Here is a 17,622-nt window from a genome sequence, read left to right on the forward strand (position 1 = left end):
TTTTCTATTTCTGCTTCGGGGAATAATTTCTGAGTAAAAAAACCCGTTTGGTAACGACACAAAATTTCTACTCTTGGAATAGAAATGTGTTTGGTAACGCAACAATTTCTTGTTTGTATTTATTCATTTTTTATTCTTGTCGACGGATCGCCACCGCCCGCCGCCCGACGACCACCGGCCGCCGGCCGACGCCGCGGGCCGCCCCGGAGGTGATAGTCCGACGGCCAGCGGTCGTGCGGCAACCGCGACCGGCGAGTGGGCGGCGGCGACGGCGGCGGCGGCGGCGGCGGGCGCGCCGGTCGGCCGGGCGAGTGGTGGCCGGCGGCGGCTCCGGCGGTTGACAAAGTGGTCGCGGCAAGAAAAGGAAATAAAAGAAAATTAAAAAGAAAATCAGCTTATTTCTAGAAATTGTTCTGGACAAGAAGCAAATTTTTTTTTGCTTCTCATTTCTTTTCCAAATCTATTCCCGGCTAACTTTCTATTCCCGAGAATAGAAAAACAACTTGGCGTTACCATATAGGTTTCTGTTCTTTTTTTGTTCCGGGAAACCAAAGAACAGAAATTTTGAGGAACAGAAACGTTGCCATGCAACACCTTAAGTTGTATGCCCTAGGCAATGGGCCACCAAGGTTGTGTGACCCAAGGCAAGGGGACACCGGTGCCACCCGAACCTAAGCAATCGCACATCGTAGTTCCTCTTGCTCCTCCGAGCTACCTCAATGAATCCCAGTCTAAAGGTAAGAGACTATGAATAATGCAAACCAAAGAGTAAAAGCAAAATTTTAGTTTATGAGGATAAGAAAGAAAACTGAAAAATTCATTAATCCTTAAGAGGAGCTTTTGGAGAATGTTGTAAAGACAAAGCAAGGATGGTCTGTCTTTAGCTTTGGGCTTTTGCTAATGCTAGCTTTGAGATAAAATGGTTCAATATTTTTTACCAAACACCACAACTTACTCATTAAGAATCATCTTTGATGCTTCATTCATTAAAGATCCAGAGGTTGCCGCAGTAATAGAGGAGGATGAATGGAGGTGACCATCCCCAAGATCAAATGAATTGCTTGAAATCCAAGCCGTAGTTTGTGTTGTCCTTCCACCACCTACAAAAGAAAAAGTGATTTTCCTGGGCGCTAACATGGAAGATCTAACCAAAAGGTGGCTCGGAAGCTGCTAAAACCTCAGGGGACCAAAATTCAGTGGCATAGGCTCGTATGGTTGTGCCCTAATATCCCATAATTTTGCGTTTATAGCTTGTCATATTAAACAAGCTACAAACAAAAGGTAGAATGAAAGTAGTGGAGTTCTATTAATGGTGTAGGTTTGCTCAGAAGCAAGACGATGAATCTTGTGATCATCTGTTATTTTATGTGTATTTTCATTTTTTGAGGCAGCTTTGGAATAGAGTCATGGTTTTGCTGCATCTAAATAGGCAAGCAGAGGATTGGCCATATGAGCTCTCTTGGGCTCTTCAATTCTTGAAGGGCGGAAGCTTAAAGATTGTCCCGATAAAACTAGCATGGTATGCCACTATATACAGCATTTGGAAGGAGCAAAATATGGTTCTTCATGGGCAAACCACTCTATGTAAACAAGGTTTTGGCAGCAATTTGCTTATGGATCGACTTGCCTTTGAAGCTTTAATAAGTGATGGAAGGAGAGTAGTGGATGATGAAGTTAACAATCTATATTTTAAATGGAGAATCCTGGATTAGATTGTCATCCGAGCCTCTGTGCTTTGTGTTTCCTTGTTCTTGTAGAAGTATCGGTTTTTCCCCTCAGCTAATATGTAATAAGGGACTTGGGCCATCAGGCCATTTTGTGATGGGATTTTTGGGCGTTGGGCTTTGTAATTTAGTTAGGGACTTTCTTTTGGATATTGGGGTTTTATGATTTAGGTTTAAGGTTGGGCCTACTGGCTCTTGGGTTTGTGAGGGTTATCTAACTAATTATGGGCTTGTATTGGGAAGGAGTCCTCCCATTATCTGGGTTTTAGGCAATAAAGTAAAAGAGAATTCCTGATCGACATTAGAAGTAAAGGTAAATGATACAAATGATTTCTGAACTTTGATCTAATGTACAATGTGATCCATGAAGTTTAAGTTTGCTCAATATGGTCATTGAACTTTAGTTTAATATGAAATATTGTTTATGAACTTTTAATTTGTTTAATGTTGTTCTTGAACTTTAGTACATGTTCAATGTAGTTATGAATTGTATGTACATGTTCAATATATCGCCTGGTGCAAAGAGGTGAGTTTTGAATTTTTCCTTAACTTTAAAGCCCATTTACACCCAACTAAACTTTTAGAAGGATTAGTTTGTATAAGATCCCATGTATGGTTGACGAACAAGGCATTAAAAATTCATAGTGGGTCAAGCAAAATGGCCATAGAGTAGCACATTGATGTCCCTTGGGGAAAGAGTGAGAGTGAATAAAATAAAAAATAAAAAAATTTGGGTTTAGAAGTTCTAGAGTTGTCACGAATTTGAATAGGATGAGTGGGAAGAAAAGAAACATAAGTATAGGAGCTTGACATAGATGTAAAGAGGATTTGCAGGTATGTTTGGGAGGAATTCAATCAAGAGAGGAGTTAGGTTGGGACACGGTAATTGGGGTCAGAGGGAGAGGCGGTGAAGGGGAAAAGAAATGGAAGCAAGTTGGTGGGCAAAAAAGAGGACGGAGCGGGGTTGGGAGGTTAGGCTAGATAAGAGGAGAGAGGCCAAGGAGTTTGAGTAGGATAGGAGGAGAGAGCGTCAGAGGAGCGAGAAGGAAGAATAAATTAATTGAATGAAACAAAAAAAAAAAAAAAAAAAATGAAGGGGCTGATACTAAACAAAGGTTACAGGACAAAAAGTTGAAGGATTATATAAAAAGGAAAAATTCCTCTAATCAAGCCAGGCATGACGACTGATAAAAGAACGACCACTTGATCAATCAATACAACAATAGCTTTTGTGATTCCACGTGTACTCAAGAAATACCCATGGCACAAATGAGGCGCTAACTTGTGAGAAACACAATTAATTAAACTAGAACCCAAATAAAAAGTGGAAAGAATAAATGTCAATAGATGACATGATTGAGAAACGATTAATAGTGTAAGTAGTAACGAAGAGCATCAATCCAATCTGAAGAAAGCATATGAGCATAGATTAATAAGGATCAAGACATTTCGACTAAGTGTTTTACGTTCTGATGGGCCATTTTGAGATGGTTCCCTCCGTCATGAGTTTGTTAAAATTTAATTTTTGGTGCTACACAAATTTTCAATAAAACAATGGAAGCGATAAAAGTGTGTATGCACTACAAATTTAATTTTCATAGGAATGACTCAAGTAAACCGAGAGTAGTCATCAATGAATAATACAAAATATATGGAACTAAAAATAGATAAAATTGCACTCATCTAGACATCAAATGAATTATAATCAAAGGAAAAGATGTGCTATGACTAGCAAACTCAAAAGGCAATTGACGAGATTTGCCCCATGAGACAGACTCACAAGATACTAATCTAGAACTAGAATTGCAAACATGACTCAAAACTTATCTATTAGGATGCCTAGGATGAGCATGCTAGTGAGTGAGTGAGTGAAGTAGAGGAAGCCATGATAGGATGCAAGTGAAATGACATCAATAATTTAGAAATCAGATAAAGACCACAAGAGAAGTCAGATTGGTGGAGAGTTTTCTCAGTTCATTGATCCTTCAAAGTAAAGAATGAACCTTTAAAATCAATAGCATAAGAACTTTTGCATCCAAGTTGAGTAACTAAGAGGAGATTGTGAGCAAGATAGGGACACGATACACGAGATAACGACAAAGATCGAGAGCAAGTGTGCAAAAGGAAAAAGACACAAATGGTCAATGAACTTTGACAATGATAATATTGCACATTTTCATGTAGTTTAGGGATTGGATTGAACATGTATCAAAAGTTTATGGATCACATTGGACAAATTAAAAGTTTAGCGACAACATTGTATATTAAATTAAAGTTCAAGGATCATACTGAACAAATCGAAAGTTCATATACAACATTACACATTAAATTAAAGTTTAGATGCAACTTGTTTCATTATTCATATGTAAAAAGACTTTACCAACTTGCTTAATAGGCAATAAACGACCATTACCAACTAAGACTTTTGTCAAATCGTAAAACAATTTAAGATTTAGGATTTTATAATATCATTGGTCGTGTGTGCTGATGCTTTGCTATCAAGATATTACATTGGATAAAAAATCTCTCCTACCAACAAAGCCGAGATGGAGTTTGAGAGATCAATGGTGGTGAAGGTGTGGTTCAATCGTTATCGATATAGTAGCGCAATGTGTCTTGCCCGTTATAGATTTGATAAATAAGACAAGGCCTAAATATAAGAATGACTCCCTAGGTGAATGGGGAAACGCAGGGGTTCAAACTACCATGAAACTGACTAGAGGAGGTGGTGGAACAATCAGTATAGGGGGCTGATAATGATTACACACTGGGCTGATCCTAGGAGGATTGAAAATCCGATTGATCACGCACGAACCATCTCCCTTGTTTAGTATGGAAAATGTCCACTTAATGTTTACTTTTCTTGAAAATCATTCGAGTAGTGGTAAAAAAGACTAATCTCAATCATTTTTAATATTCAGTGCAATTAAAATTATGACCTTTATTGTTAATTTCTTCTATTGCATGAGAAATGAAAATTAACTATGCGTGATGTGTGAAAACTAGTTTGGTCTAATGTCTAGTTCAAGCATTAGCACTCTAAAAAAAATACAAAACCATCTTTTTTGTACTTTTTTTTTATATTATTTTTGAAATGTCGTGGTATTAGGTGCGAAAGCAATCGATCCATCAGAGGCATCAGATAATACAAATTCCATGCATAGTCCACTCGTTTAAAAGATTTAGATGGAAAAGCTTATGTGGCGATGCACGTAGGGAGGAATTTGTTAGATAATTGCATATTGCGCAATCATCGGACTTATCTTACTCCCTTATAAAAATTATATTCATGATGGTGGATATAAAAGAGAACTAATTAGAGAGCGGATGGATTTGGCTCTAATTTTTGAAAAAAAATAATAGGTTAATTGTCTCATGTTGGGCTGGGCGGCCAAAAACGATTGTTTTCCCAGGTCCGGTCATGGCTTAAGTGATCGTCCATGATGAAAAATTGTGATATTAATGTAAAACATCGATTTTCAATGAAATTTCAAGATCACTCGTTAACATGGCTTGTGACGGTGTGCCTTATAAAAAAAAAAAAAAAAAAAAAAAACAAATTGTCCTTTCACGATATTATGAAAACGAGCGGAGAATTCCTTGAAATGACCGCGTGATTTCACCGTACCTGGCTACCCTCTCTCGCCGTGGCGAAGCTTCTTTGTAACGCAACTTTAGTGGACGAATGATTTGTGTTAAGTTCAAAGTCCCTGTCTGGACCACCACGGTCAAACCACAAACCTCTCGATACCTGGTTCAACTTTAGCCGATACAAGCAAAAAGTCAAAACTCTTGACTTTGATCTCGCCTGTCGGCACAACCACGGTCAAACCAAGGTCTCCATCAACTGCCGCCGTGGCAAACCTCTCGATACCTGGTTCAACTTTAGCCGATACAAGCAAAAAGTTAAACCTCTTGACTTTGAACTTAACACAAGTCACTCGTCCACTAAAGTCGCGTTGCAAAGAAGCTTCGCCCTTATTCCTCATAAGTGCACTCCAAATGCCGGTCCATTCCCTGATGAAAGAGAAATTAAGTATAGGGCGAAAGAAGGTATGACATCCCCAGATGCGGTGAACGCAAGGCCGAACGATGAAGCTCCCCTACCGGGGTTTCGATTTCACTCCCACAAGCAAAAACGAAATATGAACACATTACTAGACAATACATTCATTTGATAATGTAATTAATGAGTCATCGCATGAAATATTTGTTCCATTTATTTGATTTTTTAAATATATTATTGCTAAGATAATTGAGAAATTAACTTCTTTTTTTCCTCTCTTGTCAAAACTAATACAAAATAAATTAAATGACCTCTGCCATCTCCCCATGATAGGTCACTCCCAAAATGTAACTCCTGGCCAGCGAGATTAGATTGATATCAAATTACTTTCTAAGGCAGGCCCGATTTCGTGCCGCCAAGACGTCTAAGAAAAAGTACTTTCTTTGTTTTTTCCTCCCCACTTTTTATCAAGTTGGGCCCATTGAACATGTGTCGCATTTGTCATGCACCCAATGTAACATGTCACTAAACATTCTAGCTTTCCATTTTAATTTACTCCCTTAAAATGGAAAAGAGAAGAGAATTGCTGCTTTAGCTAAAGCAAGAAAAGTGTACCATCCTCACCACACATCTTCAAATTTACTATTAATAGAATATACTGCCAGACAACATACTTGGAGATGTATAATTAGGAGGGTACCGTGGAAAGTATCTCTAAGCATTTTTTTTAAAAAAAGGTCGTAATTTCAGCTACTCTCCTGATATCACAACACGGGTTGACGTGAAATGCTTGCGGGGCTAGGCTACTGGCGAGATAAATTTCCTTTTTCACTGACTCTGGTTTATAGAAATAGTCCTTTTTTTCCTGTGAAGAATATCTCATACTTTTGTTGCTTTATTCCCTGGTTTGTTGGCGGTATTGACATGATGCCATTGATCTTGAAGACAGGTGATTCTTTGTGGTAGCTCGCCCAAGTCCTTCATAACAAGTCGTGGTAATTTTCACTTCACTCTTTTCGGGAAAGAAATGAAGACAAAAATAAAGTCACCTGTGCGTTTGGGACGACGGTCGTCATTGAAGCATTCGAGCCATCTTCTGGGGGACATCAATGGATGCATGGACGATCTGGTTGTTTGGATTCTCCATGAGAGAGAGAGAGAGAGAGAGAGAGAGAGTTGGATAATGGAATTGAGAAGAAGGAATTAGAGTCGGTGTGGTTAGAATGGCCAAGAGAAGAATGAAGTGAGAGGTGCAGGGAGGCCTGAGGGATGGCTGTAGATGGAGTTATATACAGCAAAAATTCAGAAGAGAGGGGTGGTATTGTGGAACTAGATTCGTGGGAACACAGACATGTTAAAAGTATGATTTTGCGGTTTGGAATCAAGTGAAATTAGTACAGGTCTCGTTTCATCCAAGGGCACATGAGCGGCCTTGTTTGCATCTAAATGCACGTAAAGAAGAAAAATTGGGTATCGTGGAAAGTCGACATGCATGCAAGGATGTAAAGGAGGGAGAGAGAAACAGGATGTGAGGTCGGCATGGAGTCAGCAAAATGTCATTCGAACTCGTTGCCAAAAGATCGATGCTCATCTGCGTTTTTCTATTTTCCTAGTGAATCCTATCAATATGATCAATCTAGAGCATAGGCCACTCGTAGCAAGCGATAATAGCAAGAGGGGAACCGACGTGGGAGAAACATTCGAGGGTCTTCACAATATGGGAAGAGAATTTGGTTGGTTAATTAAAAAGGAAAGCATGTCATAGGTCACCTAATGATAAAATGACAATGGTCTTTCTAGTGTCTAATAATAACCTCATAGGTATTACACACATATGTTTGAGTTCCTAGCAAAATCAAATTTGATTAGCTATAGTAGCGTGTTGAAGAATAATGAAGGCTTGTTCGCATTTTTTTTCCCCTTCAAAACATGGTAGGTGATTTGATCCTCTTATCGGAAGGGATAAAGACTATATCATATGTCAGTTGTTTATCCGGCTACGTTACTTCCGCTCTCGTTGTTGTATTGGATTAAAAGGTTATCACTGCATCTCTAGATAGATAATACAAGTGGGAGTTTGCCCACGCACATGGAGATTATTATTGGTGTGTACACGAAAATATTGCTTTCTCATCTTTTCTTCAAAATCACTACATCTCTAGATGGATAATACAAGTGGGAGTTTGCTCACACACATGGAGATTATTATTGGTGTGTACACGGAAATATCGCTTTCTCATCTTTTCTCTGGAGATTACAATTGGTACACGGTACACGGAAATATCGCTTTCTCTTCTCCAGATATTATTGTTGGAATATGGAAATATGGCTTTGTCGTCTTGGTATATGGGAGATATATGGGAGATATCGCTTTCTCAATCATTTCCCACCGCATCTCCACTATCCGACGCTCCATTAAACAATTTCCATGATCGCACGTTAACTTATCCATAAGCGGTTGTAACTCTTCGGTTGTGTAGTGGACTCGACTAATCTCCATAATTCTAGTCTCCCCGGGGTACATTTTAAATGACTCGAAGGAATTGAAAAGAGACTTACTCTGACCAGATGCTTAGTAAAGAGATTTTATTTGAAGATAAATAGAAGTTACTCATATTACAACCGGCTGTGGTGGCTCTGCTGGATAAGAGCTCCATTGATCCTTGCCCAAAGATGAAGAGTTCGAAACCCAGTGGAGGCACTTTGTGTCTTAAGTGTGACGTCGAGGTGGTGAGTCATCCGCTAGCGTCACTCCAGGATTTACTTGTCGGTTGCCGATTGTACGGGGTTTCTGAGTATAAAAAAAAAAAAATAGAAGCTATCATATGATTCGACCTAGAAACAAGAAGAATGACCCATTATTCTATTTACAAATTTATTACTAATAAAAGATTGCTTGTTAAATAATCCGTGATTAGACATATATATCGTTACATGGCCGTACTTGCTTTTCTTTTTCCATTTATGAATCTCCCATTCATAGAACTTTTTTACGTGGGATCAACGTATTGGGCAACATAAAATTAAATAAAATAAGACAAAAGTTTTCCATCGAATAATTCTTTTAAAAATCGGACATATATCAATAAAAATGGAGCTGATGATCAAGCTTTTGGAGTTGGCCCAAGAGATCATTGGTAACATCTTCTTAAGCTGATCAAAACGATGGCCACACATATCTCCTAGATAAGCAAAATGTGATCATCCAAAAAAACATGCTATAAAACTGCAAATTGATTGTTGCTGACAACACGATATAATTAAAACCGATCGATTTCGATCCTTATATTCTCTTTCGGATCTGAAAAAAGGTTGTGGACAGATGCGCTAATAAATCATGGGAAAAGCGAAGTACCCCACGACTGTCTAATCAAGCTTTGAACTCGGCCTGATTATGCCAATCATAGAACCGTATTAAGCTCCTGAATGATTAATTAAAGCAGGCAAAAGATGAGAGAAAATCGAAGAGTGGAAGGAAGAGTTGTCCCTCATCCGATTCTATGTCTACAATAGTCGCCTCGTGGAGGAAATGATATTAAGCCTGATAAAAAGCCAACCCTCTTGCCAAATTAAATAAATACAGGCTTGTAGAATTCTGGCTGTTACCTCGCTCGTCCGAGTGCTTATAACTCTTAAGCCTTCACTCCATTCAACCATCAATCGGCATCTTCATCTTCCTCGGCTTTGGTTCTCCACGCTTATTTAAATTTACACAAATCTCAATTGTTGATCAGTCATCACTGTATACCAATGACTGTGTTCATGGTCATCAATGCGCATGGCAGTAGACAAAAAATTCCCGGAATTGACAAATTGTCGATAGCCACACCACATTTGATGCCAAGTTATACTTGCTCGGATCAGGATCATGTCGATTATAAAGACTTGGCTATTTTTGGTATAAACACATACTCCCATTTTTGTTCTTTTAAAAATTTGAAAGGCACGGATGATTACCTCTCAAAAGTTTGGATGGGTGAGTATTATTATATCTCCGATGCTTCGCACTCCGCATTTTGACAACCACTTTATCCTCGCCTTTGTAACATCTTGACACATCATCCTCTGATCGATAGGTTTCGCGAACCATTACCATTAGTCATTACTTGACAAGATTTCATTTTCATTCAACTTCATCTTCATCTTCATCTTCATCTTCATCTTCGTCTTCAATTTTGATGCAAGCTACTCCTCTTTCCAGTTTCTCTTTTCTTGGAATTCTCCATTATACTTCAACCCAGTGTTTCAATTAAATCACAAAGCTCCTGAATATTTGGCTTCCGCATATCTTTCTCACTTCGACAAGTGACAACTATATGTTCCAGCCCCACGACGACTCTATGGAATAATCCTGATCAGGTAACTCCGTGTCCCTGTTTTATACGAGATCCATCAGATCGTATCCCTCCAACTCTAAAGGGTTCATTTCCGCGCCTTGTTAGAGAAAAGCTTCCTATCCATGAAATTTCCATGATAGAGTGTGTCTGATTGCCCAAATCTAGTTAATTTAGGGCTTTTCCTTGCCTTTGACCTTAAATTTTACCGATGGTACTTGAGACTAAATTCTATATCTCTTCTGTCTGAGAAAAAAAAACCAAAATCGACAAAGCTTTTCGATTATGTTGTTTGGACTTTCGCATAGATTCCGGTCACTTAGGTGCTGTAATTAATTTTTGGTCGCTGTCGACAAACTGCTTTTCATTCCCTTCTGGGTTGATGCCGATCACCCTTTTGGACCTATTTGGCATTACCGGCCTTTGTCCATATGGGACATATGTTAGGGATATCGAAAACTTCCCAATTCAAATACTTCCAGTAGGTCGAAGATGATGATCTTTCAGATGGCACCTTCATAACCAAGTTTTTCCATGACCACCGATAAAGAACCCACTCAAATTGCCTTTTTGTTATTCTGGCTTTCTAAATGCATCTTTTACCACCCGTCACTCAAAAGTTTCCGAGGACTTTGTCGATATAGCATATTCCTTGGCGGGCGGCGCACGATAGCCTTGGGTCGTGTCACTATCATCCTTGCCGCATTATACGAGGAATCCACACTCATACGTCTTTGTCGATGCATGAAAATGCGTCGGGCATTTTCTTTGGCCCTTTTCGGGTTCTTCAGGCTTGGATTGCTCTGTATTTTCCTGCCCCGTTTTCCTGACAGAGGGCGTAAATTAACCTAGTCTAGGGAAGTAGAACTCCGGACTCATCTCCCCGATTTCGTGGGTTTTCGTTTGCAAAGTCATCCTCTTAAGCCGATTCCTAGATATATTTCCCCATTCAAATATTTCTTGAGGTCATGTTATTAGTATCCCGCCGATGACATTAACATATGTCCCTTCACTATGTCGATTTCCCTTCTCTTTTTCCATTTGGACTTCCAAATGGAGCCTACAAATTCTAATTAAGTGTGCTCGTCCCAAGAAAATTATCCAAAAAGTACTAAATATATTGCATTTTTGCTTTCAATATTGCCAATTCAGTTTTAAACATTTTTACTTATTGTCAATTGAGAAATTGAGAGTTCAATCCAATCTATGCCGTGGGTTCATCTCCTCCTTGAATTGTGACTCCATCATCGACATCTCCTCCTTTAAGTTAGCCTAATAAAACATTACATTGATGTCATCTTTGCTAGCAATTTGAAGTCGGAAACCAACATTAGGCTATGCTTTCTCAGGAAAAAGATGAAGACGGAAAACTTCAATCCAATCTACTTTGTAGGTTCATCTCCTCCTTGAATCACGAATCCATCATCGACATCTCCTCCTTTAATTTAGCCTAATGAAATATTATATTTAGAGTTGCTCACGGTATAAAGGTGGAGGTCAACATTAGGTCATGCTTCCTCGTAAAACGTGAGAGAGGGAAATTTCAATCCAATCTACTAGGGGTGTGCAACCGAACCGGGTACACCCGGTTCCCAGACCAGCCCATTCGGAAAATAGGGTCGAGAATTGACTTCCATTGAAACCGGTCCAGGAACCGGCTCCCCAAATTAGGAACCGGTTTAAATCGATCCAGGAACAGGTTCCGAGTGATTACCCACCTGCAAACCGGTTCCTAGACGGGTTTTTGAATCGGTTCCCGGACCAGTTTTGTAAGTAGAGGTCCAAAATCCTTTTTTTTCCCCCGATTTCTATTCTTACTCCTGCAATCACACGACGTTTTTCCTTTTAGCTCTTTCAAACACGCACGGCACTCTTCCTTTGTCATTTCTCTTCCCCACTTGCTTCCCTCCCTCAGCGGCTTCCTCTTGCACCGTCCGATGGATGGATGGTGTTCGTCGCCGCCAAATTTTTGCATACCACATGGATTGGCTCGCCTAATTTCTCTTTTGTAGGAGGAGTTCTACTTGCATAAATGAGTAACTTCATGTAGTAGTTGTGGGAATAAGACTAATATTAGACTTATGTTTGTTGTTAATTCTTTGTCTTATGATTTTATTTATTATAATTAGCCTTGTGAATCCTTAATTTTTTGTTTAGTCAAAATGTTCATGTATTTATTTATTACAAGTGCTTAATGTTTCAATATAAATTAGGAGGATTATGTTATCTTCCCGCGTATTAATATAAAATTCGCAATCATATAGGATATCGGGAGATTGCAAAACATGTTCCAGTGGAAATAGGGTTGACCCTGGAACCGGATCGGAAAAAAGGGTGAGTCGGAGTGCGATCCAATACAAACAGGGTCAGGTATAGGGTCCAAAACTAGGTCTAGACCCTACCTACCCTGGACCCGATTACCCCTACAATCTACGCGTTGCGTGTTCGGAGGGCATGGAATCTTCAACCCTGCTTTTTGTCCAATAGAGAAAGTCCAAAGAATGTCGTCATAAATGGCACTATTAGAAAATTTGATAAACAATTTACTCCTTTCAGTGGCCAACCTCTAGGTGCGGCGTTGCCTCGTGGCAGTGACACATTATGGGGACAAGGCGGAGGTTCTCTAATTTATTTAGTATCAGTTTTGACAAGAGGGAGAAAAAAATTAATTTATCATTTATCTTAGCAATAATATCTTTAAAAATATCAGATGAAAGGAAAGAAACATTTCATGCGAGAACTCATTAATCACATTATCAAATGAATGTATCCTATGGTATTTTGATGATATTTCATTTTTGCTTGAGGGGTGAAATCGAAACCCTAGCAGTGTAGCTTCATCGTCTAGCCTTGCGTTTGCTGCATGTGGGGATGTAGTGCCTTCTCTCACCCTATAGTTGATATCTCTCTTTTATCAGGGAAGAGATCACCATTTGGGGTGCACTTCTGAGGATTAGGGGAAGCTTCTTTATAAAGCAAGCGGTCAGTTCAAAGTTCAAAGTCGAGAGGTTTCACTATTGGCTTATATTGGCTAATATCAAACAAGGTACAGAGAGGTGGGAAAGAGACTCTCAATTTTAAAGCCAATGTAGCAACAAAAGATAGACTTTTTTAAAAGCACTAGATGTGACATCTGATTTTCCAATTCTATTTTCAATTGAATGAATCGGACCTTTCATCGACGCACTTATAGTGTTATTCTCTAAACTGATCACTCTTGAAATAACTAGACAATTTGGGGAAACCATTAAGGGATTTTAACGCAATAGACTTAGGAATTCGACTAGGAATCGACTGCTCGACCGTGCTAGTCTGCAAGGGTCATTATGACACAGTCGAAAATCTATCAGAGACCAGAAATAGGTCGATTCGACTAAGATAGGTGATCAGAGTGTGGGTGATTCCACCATATTGCAAAATTCTCGTCGATCGACATTAGACCGATTTTTCTGTCGTTTTGGTGCTCTGTGCCCGTATTTAAAATCTTGAGATTTTCACAACAACCAAGAGTCGCCAATAGGTCAAAGATGTATATTGTAACTCGAGATAAATCGATCACGGGTCAATTGCACTGAAAATTTCTAAAAGTTACATGATATATTAGGTCACACTAAAATCATGTCAGATTGAAATTAACCGCAAATTTGAACCCGATTTCAGAAATTGAAAGTTCTAACATGTCGCGATTTATTTTAGAAACGTCTACTCATCCTTCGAAGAATTCTCGGCGAGTTCGGAATTTTTATGGAAAATCGATATAGACGATTCGGAAGATGAACGGAAATTTGGATTGGTCGAATTGAGAGGAGTTTTGACTTCTAAACTGAGCTATTTGACGTTAGGGACTTGCAGAAAAAGCATTCTTCGACAAAATTGGACATCAAATTGAAGAATTTGATAAAGAATTGAAGCCTAAGGTTGATGAAATTCGGATGCTAATATGAGGGCTGGAATTTTGGCTTCAATTGGGTTTAATTGTGATTAATTGTGAGTTAATATGCTTGAAAATGATGGGGGGACAAAGAGAATATTGAGGGCTGGTGGGACCAAAGCATTCAATGAATTTGGCTAAGCTTGTTGACTCTTCCCCCTCCTTTTTCTTTGGTTTCTCTCACACGATTTCCACGATTCCCCACCCCCTTCCGTCTCCTTCCTCGCTCGAACCCCCTCTCCGTTGGCTTCGGCTTGACCTTCATTCTTTAATTTCCTTTTCATTTGTTTTCCCCCCATCGAAGAACCTCTGCGACGCGTCCCTGCTCCCCACCATCTTTGCTCTTTTGGCCATTTTGGTGACTCATCCTTCAACGCCTGCTCTCCACCGGAGCTCCTCCAGGCGTTGATTTCGTTGCCCCCGCGTCCCTCAAGCGAAGACCATCACCCATCCATCTCTCTCCTCCGAAGATTGATCAAAGCAACCCCATGTCCGTCTGCTTCGAAGACCCCACGCGTCCACCGAGTCGGCCCATCTCCACGGCCAGCAGCCCACCGCCCACGCACGGATCAACCGCCAGCTCGTCCCACCGATTCAACGCCGCGGCCCGCTCGAACCCAGTCAGCAGCCCTTGTTTTCAGCCAGCCTTGCCGACTGTTTTTGGCCCGGCCCAGTCTCCGTTTGGTGTCGTTGTTTTGGAGTTTATTGCTCGTCTTCGCGTCGCCATTACCGTGGACTCACCGGCTCGTTAATCCGATGAGTTTACCAACTAAACTCTATTTATGAAGTTAATTATGCTTATGGGGTGTTTAGATTATGTTAATGATGATGGTTTATGTGAATGTTGATTAGATTATGTGCATGATTAGATTAGTGAATGGATGAATTAGTCTAATTATGTAAGTAGATTCGTGTAATCTTAATTGACTTTTAATTAATTATTGCATTTAAATTAAATATTATTTAATTATATTATTTTATATTTAAATTAAATTAATTTTCGGAATTTATTTAATTATTAATTAATTAATATTTTCCGGAAATTATACCGGGAGAGCCGCTTGATAGAATTTTAAGCTGATCGCAGTGATGTGTTTAGTTTCTGTAATTGAATGCTGTATTGTTGAATTGAGTGATGATTGTGATATGTAGATATTTTAATTAGAAAATACCGAGTGTTGAGTGTTGACACCAAAAGTGGTTTTAAAGTACCATTATAGCTTAGGTGAGCAATATAGATCTATAACAGCTTCGTGGAGCATTTAGAAGCTAAGCAATAATATTTTAGCAGCTTCGGTAAGCACTATAGATATCAGCTTCGGCAAGCATTATAGTTATCTAGCAGCTTTGGTGAACAAATATTACCTAGCAGGTTCGGTGAATGATAATTGATATAGCAACTTCGGTGAGCAATTTAGACATCAGCTTTGGGGAGCAATGATATATGGATATATCTATTTCAACTTAGGTGAGCAGTGTTCGAATTGATAGAGTTTATAGATGGCATCGATAGTATGGAGTCGAATGAGTCGACTGATCGATTGATGGTTGATTTGGATTGAAATGTTTGGGTGATTATATGAATTGAACTGACTTGCAGAAATGATCTGAGGCAAAGATAAGTCCTTTGACTTGTACTTTTCTTGGGGCATATTTTCTTCCTAGTCAGAATTTAGGGGGTGAACTTGCTAAGACATTGTCTCATGATTATTATATAACCATTTTCAGGTCCTTAGATGGCAGTCGTGGAGAACTCAAAGCCTCGAAGTCTGGGGTGGTGGAGATCGAAGGATCGGCGAACGTTTCTGACTAGTTGGTCATAGGACAGTTCCCTTTTTGTTGAGCCGGTCTTTTGTAAATAGCCCGGTATTGTATATAAACCTTGTGTGTTTATAAAAATGTTTGTTTTGGTTATGAATTGTGGCATGCTTTCCTATCCCAAGTTTTTGGTTGTCAGGGGATTTGTTTCGCTTTCGCATGCATATTAAAATGAATGAGTCGGCGACGCGTCCTGAGACGTCGTATATTTATCGACTACCGAGGGATGGCATGCGCTCGAAGGTCGAGGTGTGACAGTAGATGCTGAAGCTGAAGTGTTTTGTCCTATCTCCGGTGTGCACTTCAAAACACACGCAAAATGGGAGCGACACCATAGAATAAACGAAGCCACCGATGATGGCAAGAGTGGACCCGACAAGGGAGAAAAATTCAATGGTTTTCATAAAAGGGAAGAGAATTTGTTCCTTAATGGGAAAAAATCATGTCATCAGTCATCTAATGATGACGATGGTATCACCCAGAGATCTAAGTTTCTAGCAAAATCAAGTTTAATTAGGTATGAAAGCGAGCTAAAGAATGACAAAGACTTGATTGCAGCTTTTTCCTTTTCAAAGTCGGTTGGTGATTTGATCACTCTTTTCGAAAGGACAAAGACTATCATGTGTTGTTGTTCGTTTGACTACACAACTTCGGCTGCATTAGATTAATGTCGAAAAATTATGTCAGTGTCATTATTCTCTAGGCGATGTGGAGGCCAAGTCCATGTGATCAATCTCTCCTCCTGACGAAATTCCTTTCACCAGAAGATAATATTTGGTTTTCTATCGAATCGTGTTCCGTGCCAATTCGGACAGGAAGTGGCACGTGTAATCAAGAACTATAATTAATTACTCTAGAAGAAAGCAAATGCAAGAACCGGAAAGTTAAAATGCAGGAACTAGAAAATCAAGTCGATAATTTAAAAGATACATAATTCGTACTGATGATCTTGTATCCCTTGTACAAATAATTCAACATGACTTATATAATCCTATTGCAAGACGTAGACGGTCCTAAGCGGTCGATATTCAACTTAAAGGTTACAAATTGCAACTCCGTGATTTTAGGCTCCATGGACAAATTCAATGATTGCGCATTTACCTTATCCATATGCGGTGGTGAAATCAAAATAACACACTTCCACAATGTTGGCATACAAAACTTGATTCAGTTTTCAAATATTATGTCAATGAAATCTTCATCTTTGTGGTCTTGGGTTCAAATCTTATTGGAAGCGCTCCAAAATTAAAATCCTGAGTGCAGTAGGCCGATGTTTGGAGTGCCTCCTTTAATATCACTTGGAGTGGTGGATCAACTGAAATGCATATAAACTGGCTAGGACACAAACTTAACACTAAAACCGAAAAAGAAAACTAAAAGAAGAAGCTTCAACTACATTTTTGTTGTTTTTGTTTTTTTTTTCTTGACGAGTGGAGGCGACAACGTGAAGAAATATGAAAGATGGTAACAAAAACTGATTTGGAAAAGTTTACGAAATTGTAAAAAAAATTACAAAGATTAAAGTAAGTTATCATATGGATTTGGAAGTTGGTTTCAAGTGCCAGGCCTTTCTGTAAACAGAGCACCAGGGCCACCGGCCCATTCAAGTGAGACCGATAGCACTTTGCCTAAGTCCATGAATCAAACGGAACCATATAGCATCGGCAAAACAGGAAAATCAATACCAGTTCTTTGTTAGATGCTTGTGTCGATTGATCTCACATGTACCGCAATACAGTTGACAGAGTCTCGAGATAAAATTAGGCAATACAGAATGACTTGAAATTCGTGGCAGCAGCCGAGCATAAT

Source organism: Eucalyptus grandis, chromosome 3, assembly GCF_016545825.1.
Source record: "Eucalyptus grandis isolate ANBG69807.140 chromosome 3, ASM1654582v1, whole genome shotgun sequence".
Taxonomy (NCBI): Eukaryota; Viridiplantae; Streptophyta; class Magnoliopsida; order Myrtales; family Myrtaceae; genus Eucalyptus; species Eucalyptus grandis.